Genomic DNA, 16,097 nt, shown 5'->3' on the forward strand with positions numbered 1-16,097 from the left:
TGTTGACTAGCTTGACAAGATAGGATGAAGTGTGTCACCTTGCTGCTCAGGAAGTTTAAAAATAATCAATAAGGCAGTGCCACACTTAAGCATGAAGGGGAGCTAAAATGATTACCAATGTTCCAAAGTTGAGCACCTCGCGAGAGATGATAACAACATCAAGTTTTTTCACATGACAGGTAATGAGAAGTATCATAAAAAGTGTATCTTTGGTCTCCATCAGGTGAAGTGGTTATTAAGGTTGTTGCTCCCCTAAATGATTACAACACAAAGTATTACAAGGCCACTTCGGCATGCTGAAAACTAGGTTTTCTTGGCAGATTTGTTTAGAAACAATACTCCTCAAGTTTCAGAGACTGAGAATGATATCTTATTGGCCCTATTTATAGAGAAGATTGAAGGAAATATGCCCTAGAGGAAATAATAAAGTTGTTATTTATATTTCCTTATATCATGATAAATGTTTATTATTCATGCTAGAATTGTATTAACCGGAAACTTAGTGCATGTGTGAATACATAGACAAACAGAGTGTCACTAGTTTGCCTCTACTTAACTAGCTCGTTGAATCAATGATGGTTATGTTTCCTAACCATAGACATGAGTTGTCATTTGATTAACGGGATCACATCATTAGAGAATGATGTGATTGACTTGACCCATCCGTTAGCTTAGCACGATGATCGTTTAGTTTGTTGCTATTGCTTTCTCCATAACTATACATGTTCCTATGACTATGAGATCATGCAACTCCCGAATACCGGAGGAACACTTTGTGTGCTACCAAACGTCACAACGTAACTGGGTGATTATAAAGGTGCTCTACAGGTGTCTCCGATGGTGTTTGTTGAGTTGGCATGGATCAAGATTAGGATTTGTCACTCCGATTGTCGGAGAGGTATCTCTGGGCCCTCTCAGTAATGTACATCACAATAAGCCTTGCAAGCAATGTAGCTAATGAGTTAGTTACGGGATGTATCATTACGGAACGAGTAAAGAGACTTGCCGGTAACGAGATTGAACTAGTTATTGAGATACCGACGATCGAATCTCGGGCAAGTAACATACCGATGACAAAGGGAACAACGTAACAGTTATGCGGTTTGACCGATAAAGATCTTCGTAGAATATGTAGGAACCTATATGAGCATCCAGGTTCCGCTATTGGTTATTGACCGGAGACATGTCTCGGTCATGTCTACATAGTTCTCGAACCCATAGGGTCCGCACGCTTAACATCCAGTGACGATCGGTATTACGAGTTTATGTGTTTTGATGTACCGAAGGTAGTTTGGAGTCCCAGATTTGATCACGGACATAATGAGGAGTCTCGAAATGGTCGAGACGTAAAGATCGATATGTTGGAAGCCTATGTTTGGACATCGGAATGGTTCCGGGTGAAAACGGGAGTATACCGGAGCACCGGGAGGTTACCGGAACCCCCCGGGAGGTATATGGGCCTTATTGGGCCTTAGTGGAAGAGAGAGGAAAGAAGCAAAGGAGGGGACGCGCCCCCCAAGCCCAATCCGAATTGGGAGGGGGGGCCCTTTCCTTCCTTCTTCCCTCTCCTTCCTTCTCTCCTAAAACCGACAAAGGGAAGGGGGGGGGGAATCCTACTCCCGGTGGGAGTAGGACTCCTTGGGGTGCGCCTAGAGAGGCTGGCCCCCTCCCCCTCCTTCACTCCTTTATATACGGGGGAGGGGGGCACCCCATGGACACACAAGTTGATCATTGATCTTTAGCCATGTGCGGTGCCCCCCTCCACCATAACCCACCTCGATAATATCGTAGTGGTGCTTAGGCGAAGCCCTATTCCGGTAGCAACATTATGACCGTCATCACGCCGTCGTGCTGACGAAGCTCTCCCTCGAGGTTCTACTGGATCGTGAGTTCGCGGGATGTCAGCGAGCCGAATGTGTGCAGATCGTGGAGGTGCCGTATCTTCGGTACTAGATCGGTTGATCGTGAAGATGTACGACTACATCAACCGCGTTGTCATAACGCTTCCGCTTACGGTCTATGAGGGTACGTAGACGATACTCTTCCCTCTCGTTGCTATGCATCACCATGATCTTGCGTGTGCATAAGAATTTTTTTGAAATTACTGCGTTACCCAACAGTGGCATCCGAGCCAGGTTTATGCGTAGATGTTATATGCACGATTAGAACACAAAGGAGTTGTGGGCGTGGGTATATACATATTGCTTGCCGTCACTAGTTGATTCTTGATTCAGCGACATTGTTGGATGAAGCGGCCCAGACCGACATTACGCATACGCTTACGCGAGACTGGTTCTACCGACTTGCTTCGCACACAGGTGGCTAGTGGGTGTCTATTTCTCCAGCTTCAGTTTAATCGGATTCAATGAACAAGGTTCTTTATGAAGATCGAAAAGCAATCACTATACCGCGTTGTGGTTTTTCATGCGTAGGTAAGAACGGTTGTTGCTCAGCCCGTAGCAGCCACGTAAAACTTGCAACAACAAAGTAGAGGACGTCTAACTTGTTTTTGCAGGGCATGCTGTGATGTGATATGGTCAAGACATGATGCTAAAATTTATTGTATGAGATGATCATGTTTTGTAACACAGTTATCGACAACTAGCAGGAGCCATATGGTTGTCGCTTTATTGTATGAAATGCAATCGTCATGTAATTGCTTTACTTTATCACTAAGCAGTAGCGATAGTCGTAGAAGCAATAGTTGACGAGACGACAACGATGCTTCGATGGAGATCAAGGTGTTAAGCCGGTGACGATGGTGATCATGACAGTGCTTTGGAGATGTAGATCAAAGGCACAAGATAGATGATGGCCATATCATATCACTTATATTGATTGCATGTGATGTTTATCCTTTATGCATCTTATTTTCCTTAGTTCGGCGGTAGCATTATAAGATGATCTCTCACTAAATTTCAAGGTATAAGTGTTCTCCCTGAGTATGCACCGTTGCTACAGTTTGTCGTGCCGAGACACCACGTGATGATCGGGTGTGATAAGCTCTATGTTCACATACAACGGGTGCAAGCCAGTTTTGCACAAGCGGAATACTCGGGTTAAACTTGACGAGCCTAGCATATGCAGATATGGCCTCGGAACACTGGACACCGAAAGTTCGAGCGTGAATCATATAGTAGATATGATCAACATAGTGATGTTCACCATTGAAAACTACTCCATCTCACGTGATGATCAGACATGGTTTAGTTGATATGGACCACGTGATCACTTAGATGATTAGAGAGATGTCTATCTAAGTGGGAGTTCTTAAGAAATTTGATTAATTGAACTTTAGTTTATCATGAACTTAGTACCTGATAGTATTTTGCATGTCTATGTTGTTGTAGATAGATAGCCCGTGCTGTTGTTCCGTTAAATTTTAATGCGTTCCTAGAGAAAGCTAGGTTGAAAGATGATGGTAGCAACTACACAGACTGGGACCATAACTTGAGGATTATCCTCATTGCTGCACAGAAGAATTACGTCCTGGAAGCATCGCTAGGTGACAAACCCACTGCAGGAGCAACACCAGATTTTATGAACACCTGGTAGAGCAAAGCTGATGACTACTCGATAGTTCAGTGTGCCATGCTTTACGACTTAGAACCGGGACTTCAACGACGTTTTGAATGTCATGGAGCATATGAGATGTTCCAGGAGTTGAAGTTAATATTTCAAGCAAATGCCTGGATTGAGAGATATGAAGTCTCCAATAAGTTCTACAGCTGCAAGATGGAGGAGAATAGTTCTGCCAGTGAACATATACTCAGAATGTCTGGGTACCACAACCACTTGACTCAACTGGGAGTTAATCTTCCTGATGATAGTGTCGTTGACAGAGTTCTTCAATCACTGCCACCAAGCTACAAGAGCTTCGTGATGAACTATAATATGCAAGGGATGGATAAGACGATTCTTGAGCTCTTCGCAATGCTAAAGGCCGCGGAGGTAGAAATCAAGAAGGAGCATCAAGTGTTGATGGTCAACAAGACCACCAGTTTCAAGAAAAAGGGTAAAGGGAAGAAGGGGAACTTCAAGAAGAACAACAAGCCAGTTGCTGCTCAAGTGAAGAAACCCAAGTCTGGACCTAAACCTGAGACTGAGTGCTTCTACTGCAAAGGAACTGGTCACTGGAAGCGGAACTGCCCCAAGTATTTGGCAGAGAAGAAGGATGGCAAAGTGAAAGGTATATTTGATATACATGTTATTGATGTGTACCTTACTAATGCTCGTAGTAGTGCCTGGGTATTTGATACTGGTTCAGTTGCTAACATTTGCAACTCAAAACAGGGGCTACGGATTAAGCGAAGATTGGCTAAGGACGAGGTGACGATGCATGTGGGAAATGGTTCCAAAGTCGATTTGATCGCCGTCGGCACGCTACCTCTAAATCTACCTTCGGGATTAGTTTTAGGCCTAAATAATTGTTATTTGGTGCCAGCGTTGAGCATGAACATTATATCTGGATCTTGTTTGATGCGAGACGGTTATTCATTTAAATCAGAGAATAATGGTTGTTCTGTTTATATAAGTAATATCTTTTATGGTCATGCACCCCTAATGAGTGGTCTATTTTTACTAAATCCTGATAGTAGTGATACACATGTTCATAGTATTGAAGCCAAAAGATGCAGAGTTGATAATGATAGTGCAACTTATTTGTGGCACTGCCGTTTAGGTCATATTGGTGTAAAGCGCATGAAGAAACTCCATTCTGATGGACTTCTGAAATCACTTGATTATGAATCACTTGGTACTTGCGAACCATGCCTCATGGGCAAGATGACTAAAACTCCGTTCTCTGGAACAATGCAGCGAGCAACAGAGTTATTGGAAATCATACATACTGATGTATGTGGTCCAATGAACATTGAAGCTCGCGGCGGATATCGTTATTTTCTCACCTTCACAAACGATTTGAGCAGGTATGGGTATATCTACTTGATGAAACATAAGTCTGAAACATTTGAAAAGTTCAGAGAATTTCAGAGTGAAGTGGAAAATCATCGTAACAAGAAAATAAAATTTCTACGATCTGATCGTGGAGGAGAATATTTGAGTTACGAGTTTGTTCTTCATTTGAAACAATGCGGAATAGTTTCGCAACTCACGCCACCTGGAACATCACAACGTAATGGTGTGTCCGAACATCATAATCGTACTTTACTAGATATGGTACGATCTATGATGTCCTTCACTAATTTACCGCTATCATTTTGGGGTTACACTTTAGAGACAGCTGCATTCACGTTAAATAGGGTACCATCTAAATCTGTCGAGACGACACCTTATGAACTGTGGTTTGGCAGGAAACCCAAGTTGTCGTTTCTTAAAGTTTGGGGCTGCGATGCTTATGTGAAAAAGCTTCAACCTGATAAGCTCGAACCCAAATCGGAGAAATGTGTCTTCATAGGATACCCAAAGGAGACTGTTGGGTATACCTTCTATCAAAGATCCGAAGGCAAGATATTCGTTGATAAGAATGGATCCTTTCTAGAGAAGGAGTTTCTCTCGAAAGAAGTGAGTGGGAGGAAAGTAGAACTTGACGAGGTAATTGCACCTTCTCCCTTATTGGAAAATAGTTCATCACTGAAATCAGTTCCAGTGATTCCTACACCAGTAAGTGAGGAAGCTAATGACGATGATCATGAATCTTCTGATCAAGTTACTACCGAACCTCGTAGGTCAACCAGAGTAAGATCCGCACCAGAGTGGTACAGTAATCCTGTTCTAGAAGTCACGTTACTAGACCATGATGAACCTACGAACTATGAGGAAGCGATGACGAGCCCAGATTCCGCAAAATGGCTTGAGGCCATGAAATCTGAGATGGGATCCATGTATGAGAACAAAGTATGGACTTTGGTTGACTTGCCCGATGATCGGCAGGCCATAGAGAATAAATGGATCTTCAAGAAGAAGACTAACACTGACGGTAATGTTACTGTCTACAAAGCTCGACTTGTTGCGAAAGGTTTTCGACAAGTTCAAGGAGTTGACTACGATGAGACCTTCTCACCCTTAGCGATGCTTAAGTCCGTTCGAATCATGTTAGCAATTGCCGCATTTTATGATTATGAAATTTGGTAAATGGATGTCAAAACTGCATTCCTTAATGGATACCTTAAAGAAGAGTTGTATATGATGCAACCAGAAGGTTTTGTTGATCCAAAAGGTGCTAACAAAGTGTGCAAGCTCCAGCTATCCATTTATGGACTGGTGCAAGCCTCTCGGAGTTGGAATATACGCTTTGATAGTGTGATCAAAGCATATGGTTTTGTACAAACTTTTGGAGAATCCTGTATTTACAAGAAAGTGAGTGGGAGCTCCGTAGCATTTCTGATATTATATGTAGATGACATATTGTTGATCGGAAATGATACTGATTTTCTGAATAGCATAAAAGGATACTTGAATAAGATTTTTTCAATGAAAGACCTCGGTGAAGCTGCTTATATATTGGGCATCAAGATCTATAGAGATAGTGAAGGAAATATGCCCTAGAGGCAATAATAAAGTTGTTATTTATATTTACTTATATCATGATAAATGTTCATTATTCATGCTAGAATTGTATTAACCAGAAACTTAGTACATGTGTGAATACATAGAAAAACAAAGTGTCACTAGTATGCCTCTACTTGACTAGCTCGTTGAATCAAAGATGGTTAAGTTTCCTAGCCATAGACATGCGTTGTCATTTGATTAACGGGATCACATCATTAGGGAACGATGTGATTGACTTGACCCATCCGTTAGCTTAGCACGATGATCGTTTAGTTTGTTGCTATTGCTTTCTTCATGACTTATACATGTTCGTATGACTATGAGATTATGCAACTCCTGATTACCGGAGGAACACTTTGTGTGCTACCAAATGTCACAACGTAACTGGGTGATTATAAAGGTGCTCTACAGGTGTCTCCGATGGTACTTGTTGAGTTGGCATAGATCGAGATTATGATTTGTCACTCCGATTGTTGGAGAGGTGTAACACCCATGATGCGGCTATATCTCCCACGTGTCAGAGCACGACTTAGAGGCATAACCGCACAATAGGCATGTCGCAAGAGGGTTAATCTTTACACATCCCATGTACTGAATATGAAAGGGATAAAGAGTTGGCTTACAATCGCCACTTCACACAATACATAAATATAGCATTACATCATCCAGAATACAATCAAGCTCCAACTATGGAACCAACATAAATAAAGACAACCCCAAATGCAAGATCCCTGATCGTCCCAACTGGGCTCCACTACTGATCAGCTGGAAAGACACAACACAACAATCAAGATCTTCATCGAGCTCCCACTTGTGCTCGGTTGCGCCACCTGCACTGACATCATCGGCACCTGCAACTGTTTGGAAGTATCTGTGAGCCATGAGGACTCAGCAATCTCACACCCGCGAGATCAAGACTATTTAAGCTTATGGGAAGGAGAAGATAGTGAGGTGGAGCTGCAGCAAGAACTAAGCATATATGGTGGCAAGCATACGCAAATAAGAACGAGAAGAGAAGCAACGCAACGGTCAAGAATCTATAAGTGATCACGAAGTGATCCTGAAGCTACTTACGTTCAAGCATAACACGAGACCGTGTTCTCTTCCCGGACTCCGCCGAAAAGAGACCATCAAGGCTACACACGCGGTTGATGCATTTTAATTAAGTTAAGTTTCAAGTTCTCTACAACTAGACATTAACAAATTCCCATCTGCCCATAACCGCGGGCACGACTTTTGAAAGTTCAAACTTTGCAGGGGTGTCCCAACTTAGCCCATCACAAGCTCTCAAAGTCAACGAAGGACATTCCTTCTCCCAGGAAGACCGGTCAGACTCGGAATCCCGGTTACAAGACATTTCGACAATAGTAAAACAAGACCAGCAAGACCGCCCGATGCGCCAACATCCCGATAGGAGCTGCACATATCTCGTTCTCAGGGCAACACCGGATAAGCTAAGCGTACATGTACCAACATAACCCAAGTTGCCAAGGGACGGTCCCGCATGGTGCTCTAGTTCCGACCAACACTTAGACAAGCACTGGCCCGGGGGGGGGGGGGGTTAAAAAAAAAATGACCCCGGGGTCTGCAGAACCCAAGGGAAGGTGATAGGTTGTTAGGCAAATGTAAAACCAAGGTTGGGCCTTGCTGGAGGAGTTTTATTGAAAGCAAACTGTCAAGGGGTTCCCATAACAACCAACCGTGTAAGGGACGCAAAATCAAGGAACATAACACCGGTATGACAGAAACTAGGGCAGCAAGAGTGGAACAAAACACCAGGCATAAGGCTGAGCCTTCCACCCTTTACAAAGTATATAGGTGCATTAAAGTAAACAAGATATAATAATGATATCCCAACAATAACCATGTTCCAACATGGAACAAACTTCATCTTCACCTGCAACTAGCAACGCTATAAGAGGGGCTGAGCAAAGCAGTAACATAGCCAACCAACGGTTTGCTAGGAAGCTGGGTTAGAGGCTTGACATGGCAATATGGGAGGTATGATATAGAAAGTGGTAGGTATCGCGGCATAGCAAAAGATCGAGCAACTAGCGAGCAAAGATAGAAGTGATTTCGAGGGTATGGTCATCTTGCCTGAAATCCCGCAAGGAAGAAGAACGAGTCCATGAAGAAGACAAACGGACATAGTCGAACGAATTCCTCACGAACGCGACGTTATCGGAACTAACCCGAAGAAGCAACACCAGAAAGGAGCAAGCAACATGGTAAACAACCATCACATAAACATGACATGATGCACAACCAAGTATGATGCATGTCCGGTTTAAATATGCATGGCAAGGCAAAGTGCACAAGCTCAATATGCAACGAGTTGCATATTGATGAAACACCACATTCAAGTTATTTAGTTCGATCTCGTTTATGTACCCAACAATATTAAATGTTGATTAACATGGCAAGAGGTGAAGCATATGAAAACTACCTATCTAGGCAAGTTTAAATGAGGCCGGAACAACAAACAACAACTCCGGAAACTCCTCATGTGCATATATGCTACAAAAAAAGACACATCCGTGACATTTTGGGCCGAATGAATTTTTTTCTGTCATACATATGACACTTCTATGACAATAATTGTGACAAAACCCGGTATCATCATAGATGTGGTGGGCTCCTACTTCTATGACGAAAAATCATGACAGAAAATGGGCTTTTCGTCCTGGGCGGGCCGGAGACGCAGCTGCATGACATTCTTTGGGCCGTCCATGACGGAAAAAACCATGGTAGAAGCAAGGGCGAGGAAAATTTCAGGGAGTTCCCGGTTACGGTGGGAGGTCGGGGGCCGAGTGATGCGCGCTTCTCTCGTACACGTACGTGCGTGTGTGCGAGGCGTTGGCTCTAACTGAACCCGAGCGAGGCGTTGGGCTCTAACTGAACCCGAGCGATTGCACTACAGGCTACGCCTCACTGAACCCGAGCGATCGATCGATGGCTATTAACTGAACCCGATCGAGCGATTCCTTCGCTACTGCTGCTAACTGAAGCCGATCGATGCTACCTCTGGATGAACAGTGAGCGTTGCAGGGGGGGGGGGTTGGATGAACAGTTCCCGATGGGGGTGGATGAACAGGACCCCGTGGTGTTGCCTCTGGATGAACAGGACCCCGATCGATCGAGCCGGTTGGGGCTGGATGAATAGGACCCCGTGGAGGGCTGGATGATCAGGACCACCCCGTGGAGGGCAGGATGAACAGTAGATGGTGGAGGGCAGGATGAACAGTAGCCCGTGGAGGGGTGGTTGAACAGGAGCCCGTGGAGAGGGCTGGTTGAACAGTAATCGGTGGAGTAGCGCGGTGGAGGCTGGATGAACAGGAGCCCGTGGATGAACAGTCGCAGGTGGAGGCTGGAGGAGGTCGACGGTGGATGAATAGTAGCTCGTGGAGGCTGGAGGGGGTCGACGGTGGAGATGAACAGTATCCCGTGGAGTCCCGTTTTGCGGTACGCCACACCCCTCCCGATGAACAGGACCCCGTTTCGACCGTAGCACTCCAACACAAGTCCGTTTCGTCCGTTTTGCGGTACTCCACACCCCTCCCGATCAACAGGACCCCCATTTCGACCGTAGGAGGTCCGTTTCCTCCGTTTTGTAGTACGCCAGACCCCTCCCAATGAACAGGATCCCGTTTCAAACGTGGCCGGTCGAACACAAGGCCGTTTCCTCCGTTCTGCGGTACGCCAGGCCTCGTTTCCATCGCGTGTTCCGTCCAAGCCCTCCCGATGAACACGACGCATTCTGTTGCCTCCCCATGAACACGACACATTCCGTTTCCTCCCCATGAACACGACGCATTCCGTTGCCTCCCCATGAACACGACGACGATGCTATTTCTCCGTTCCGACCCAGCCATGTACACAAGCCCTGGCCGTACGTATGCACGAGTAGGCGTTCGAGACCCCGCCCGTATGTACACATACGTGGCCGTATTTTCTTTCTTGCACCCTGGCCACCTCTACTACGACACGTGCGCGCCTCTACATCCACCAGTATATATGTACGTACACATTTGCGACCAGAATGACAACGCTACGTACGCTTCGACCAGGTGGGTCCCGACTGTCAGGCACTTCCTTGCGTGCGAAGATGTAGCTGGTGGGTCCCATCAGTCAGGGGGGCGAAATACGGTGGCCCGTCCGGTGGGTCCCCGCTGTCAGGTGGAGGAATAATTATTTTGCACGTAATAAGGAGGCACTTCCTTGCTGCGGCCATGGACCCAGCTGTCAGCCTCTCCACGTACAGTCCACGTCCGATGGAAGCCGTTCCTTGACCACGTTGACCATGCCGTGCCGAGAGCACCAGGGCGGTGGACGACAGCGAGGCCTAGGAAGGGGACGACGCGGAGCCGGGGAAGACGCGACAGTGGATGCCCACGCGTAGAGGAGTGCGAGGGTTCACTGGTTCGCTGCGGTGTGAGGCTGCCATCGCCGCAGAATAACATAGGGTGTGGGTGAGTAGAGGGATGGCCTAGCCAGCGGTGGGAGTAGTAGGGGGCGGTGAGGCCTCCGCCGCATCGCAGCCGGCCACGGGAGGCAGGAGCACGAGGCACGACCGGCGCTGGTTTGGGCGGCTGGAGCAAGAAGACCAGAGGTTGAAGAATCACTACGGCCGTTGGATGGACATCGTACGGTCACTGGAGCTAGAATCGTGCATATTGACTAAGTTGGCAAAGCCCTCCGTCCCCGTCAACTTAGTAGGCCCACAAGTCAGCCTGCCACTATACTGGGTCCCAGCTAACAGGGGGAGTATTCATTTTTTGTGCGTAATAAGAAGGCACTTCCTTGCGTGCGAAGATATAGCTGGTGGGTCCGAGCTGTCAGCGGCGGTAACATTTTCTTCGTGAAATACAGAGGCCCTTTCGGTGGGTCCCTGATGTCAGGTGGAGGAATCATTATTTTGCGCGTAATAAGGAGGCATTTCCTTGCGTGCGGCCGTGGACCCAGCTGTCGGCCTCTCCACGTAAAGTCCACTTTAGATGCATGTCGGTCGTTGACCATGTTGACCAGGCCGCACCGAGAGCACTAGGGCGGTGGACGACGGCGAGGCCTAGGAAGGGAACGACATGGATGCAGGGAAGACTCGGTAGTTGTTTCCCACGCGGAGGGGAGTACGACTGTACGAGGGTTTACTGGTTCGTCTACCGTCGCCGGAGAATAACAGCAGGTGTGGGTGAGTAGAGGGATGGCTAGGCCAGCGATGGGAGTATGGTGGGGCGGTGAGGCCTGCGCGGCAGCAGAGCCGGTCGCGGGGAGGAGGGAGCAGGCAGTCCCGCCGGTGCCTGTTTGAGCGGCTGGAGCAGGAAGAGCAGAGATTGAAGAAGCACGACGACCGTTGGATGGCCAGTCAACAGTCACTACTTGTGCGTCAACCTTTTTTTAGGAAAGCCTCAAATGTGTGGAAAACAACATACAACCCATCTGCCATTATTTCTAATAATTTATAGCCCATTTGCTAATTATTAAGGTTTTTTTGGAGCCCATATTCTTTTTGTTAGCATTACAGCCCATATTGTGGCCACGGTTAAAAAAATATACGAAATTTTGCATATTTCGGTGCGGTCCGAACTATTTTTAATCCCGAAATTTTGACTCACATTCAAACTGATTTTAAAAATAAATGTATATCAATATAAAATCCAACAAATTCTCCACGCATAAAAATTAATGTAATTTCAAATCTCGAAATGAAAAAAAAGATATTTGAAACTAATTGCCGGTTTGATGTGTTGTAAAAATGTACAGCCCATTTCTCATTACTGATGGGTGATTTTCTCGGCCAACCGAATGAAAGCTCTCCTCGTCTTGAAAGATTTGCAGCCCAACAGGCCTGACAAAGCGACTTACTTGGCAAATCACAAAAAAACTGGACCGTGGCCGTGGACCCAGCTGTCAGCCTCTCCACGTACAATACTCTTCCGATGGAATGTCGTTGACCATGTTGACCACGCCGCGCCGAGAGCACCAAGGCGGTGGACGACGGCGAGGCCTAGGAAGGGGACGACGCGGAGCCGGGGAAGACGCGGCAGTGGATGCCCACGCGGAGAGGAGTACGAGGGTTCACTGGTTCGGCTGCGGTGTGAGGCTGCCGTCACCGCAGGGCCTGGCTAGCGGTGGGAGTAGTAGGGGGCGATGAGGCCTCATCGGCAGCACAGCCGGCCACTAGAGGCAGGAGTAGGCGGTCTCCTCGGTGCTGGTTTGGGCGGCTGGTGCAAGAAGAGCAGCGATTGAAGAAGCAGCAGGACCGTTCGATTCAAATCCAACAGTTACTGATGCTAGAATTGTTTGTTGACTAAGTTGACAAGCCCTACGTACATGTCAACTTAGAAGGCCCACGGGTCAGCCTCCCAACCGGTGCGCCCCAGATGTCAGTGGGAGGAATCATTTTTTTCCGGGTAATAAGGAGGTAGTTGATTGCGTGCGGCCAGGCCAGCAGAGGGAGTAGGGTGGGCCGGCGAAGCCTGCGCGGCATCACAGTGGGCCACAAGAGGAGGGAGCAGGCAGTCCCGCCGGCCCTAATTTAGGCGGCTGGAGCAGGAAGATCAGATATTGAAGAAGCACGCCGGCCGTTGGATGGACATCCAACACTAACTGCTGCTAGAATCGTGTGTTCGCTGACAAAGCCTTGCGTAAACAAGTCAGCCTCGAAATCTGTGGCGTGTACAACCCATTTGCTATTAGTTTTATAGTTTTTACTCATTTTCTAATTCATATGGAATTTATTGCAGGCCATTTTCCATTTTTAGAATTGCTGGCCATTTTTTGGTCAGTACCAGGGTCAAAAAATTAACTAAATATGTGAGAAAATTTGAAAATTCGCAAATTTTTGCTGGGGAACGAAATATTCTTAATCCAAAAATTAATAGCCATACTAAAACAAATTTAAAAATAAATTAGTACTATGTCATGTTAAATCCAATGAAATACATATAAGATATCAGTGAAGAACAAAAACAAAAAAAGAAACTTATATCCGATTTGCTATAATTTTTTTTGGAATTTTCAACCCCTTTTGATATTACTTTTAACAGACATTGACCATACTCTTAAGCCAGGCCAGAATGCATCCCTCCTCGTCTTGAAAGATTTGCAGCCCACTAATTCGGAGAAAATAAATAGGCCTAGCTTGGGTATTCTTCAAAAAGAAATACTGGGCTGCCTATTTTCCCAAAGAACTGGTGCATGAACATTTAGCTTTATTTATTTATTTATTTTTAGGGGACCATGAGCATGTACCTAGACCGGATTCATGTGAGAGCCTCCCTTCCAGTTAATTATGGGCTTCTCTATTGGGCCTTCATCATTGGGCTGCATGTTATCAACAAGTGGAAAATGTGTTCCGAGTTTTAAAAAAATGTGTTCCGTATGATAAATAGTATGCGCTACGTACGGTACGGGGCACTAAAGGATCGAATCGTGCAACGACTTCCAAAACATTGTGTTTGTCGTTCTAACAACACATTTATTCAACCAACAGACGAAATATACTACTGATTGTACATTGAAAACAACAGCAGCAGCAACCAGGGCTGGGGGTGCAACAGAAGCAGTAAGCAGGCCAGAAGAGTGAAGACGCAGCTCTCTCTTCCAAACCAAACATCAGCCATCATTACAAAAGGGCTACCAAAAAAGAACAAGTGTATGCATCAAACTAAATAAAGATCCTACTACACCAAGTGTACGCATCTAACTAACTGGCTCAGTTAGACGTTACTATTTTTTTCAAAACGGAGGCAAAAGAATTGCCTCATCGATTAATTAAGAAGAAGAGAATTGCCTGGTTAATCTACGGAAAACTGGGCTAAAACCAAAGACGTTACTATTTATTAAGCTGCAGTGGAGTCGCAGATGGAGAGGAGTGGGAAACTTCACTGGTTCGGGTGCGCGGCAGCACAGCCGCGGTGCCGCCCACGGGAGACAGGAGCAAGAACAGAGGTTGAAGAAGGAGCACGGCTGTTGGATTAACACCCAACGGTCTAGATGCTAGAATCATTTGTTGATTAAGTTGACAAAGCCGTGCGTACACGTCCGCTTAGTAGGCCCACAAGTCAGTCACCAAATCTGACGGGTCCCAGCTGTCAATGGGATGAATAATTTTTTTCGCAAAACAAGGAGGCACTTCCTTCCGTGTGAAGATACAGCCGGTGGGTCCCAGCTGTCAGGTGGAGGAAACATTTTTTTTTCAGCTTAATAAGGAGGAACTTTCCTTGCGTGCGACCATGGACCTCGTGGGTCCCAGCCGTCAGGCTCTCCACGTTTGTTGATCACGCCGCACCGAATGCAGCGAGGCGGTGGACGATGGCGAGGCCCCGGACGGGAACGACTCGGAGATGGGAAAACGCGGCAGTGGAGTCGCAGATTGAGAGGAGGAGAAGGGTTATAACTGGTTCTGTTGCGGCGAGGTGTCGAGGGGTGGAGAGATAACCTGGCCGGCAGTGGGGTAGCGCTTCGCAGCGATGCATGCTAAGAAGAGCCGCTAGCCGCTGGAGGCCGGACCAGGCGGTCCCGGCGACGCTGGAGGAAGAAGACGAGAGATTGAAGGTGCATGCCGGCCGTTGGATATAAATCCAATGGCTGTGGATGACACAATCATTTGTTGACCAAGTTGACAACACCCTGCGTAGGCTTCGACCTATTGGCCCACATGTCAGCCTGCAAAAATGTGGCATATATTTAACCCATGTTTTCTAGAATGTATAGTCCATTTGCTGGGCTGGGTGAACAAATAATTTTGCGTCAATCAGGCCCATTTATATTTTCTAAGAAATCCCAGCCCATTTGCACTTCCTTGAAATACACGTATTAGGTGGGCTCGTTATATATACTCCCTCCGTCCGGAAATACTTGTCATCAAAATGGATAAAAGGGATGTATCTAGATGTATTTTAGTTTTAGATACATCCCTTTTTGTCCATTTTGATGACAAGTATTTTCGGACGGAGGGAGTATAATGTTATGTTAGAAGGAGCAATTAATATCAAAGAATAAACCGGAGAGGCACATTATACATATATATATAATTAAGAAATTAGCGAGTTATTGCTCAAAATAAAAATGAGCGCGTTATTATTAAATTGGTCCTTAAAATCTTCGCAAGCTTTTGTACTCAATCACTAGGATTTTCCTTGCCTGTGAGTCAAAAACAACCAGGATTTTCCTTGCCAACTTCCGTTAAACATTCACTTTTATAAGTTAGGATGTTTTTATAATGTATATATAAGTCTCTATAAAATATACGATAATAGTAATAATATAAATATATATAATGTGGTTAGGAGGGAAAACATAAATTGGACACAACATTACTTTTATAAGAGACCTGCGTTTTATACCCCATAGTAGGCATACTAACAAGTTCACACACAAATACAACAGAAAAGGTAAACATTCATATCAAATTCAGGTTCACAGGACATGTTCATATCCATAGCCAACATTCACAATCAACAACTCAAAAGATTCATATATACACAAGCTCAGCATATCTATGCATCCAAATGATTGATAGATCACACGACAATATTCATACATAATTTACAAAAAAATTCAGATATACACATGTTCAGTATGTT

This window comes from Triticum urartu, chromosome 3 (genome assembly GCF_003073215.2).
Source record: "Triticum urartu cultivar G1812 chromosome 3, Tu2.1, whole genome shotgun sequence".
In the NCBI taxonomy this organism is placed as follows: domain Eukaryota; kingdom Viridiplantae; phylum Streptophyta; class Magnoliopsida; order Poales; family Poaceae; genus Triticum; species Triticum urartu.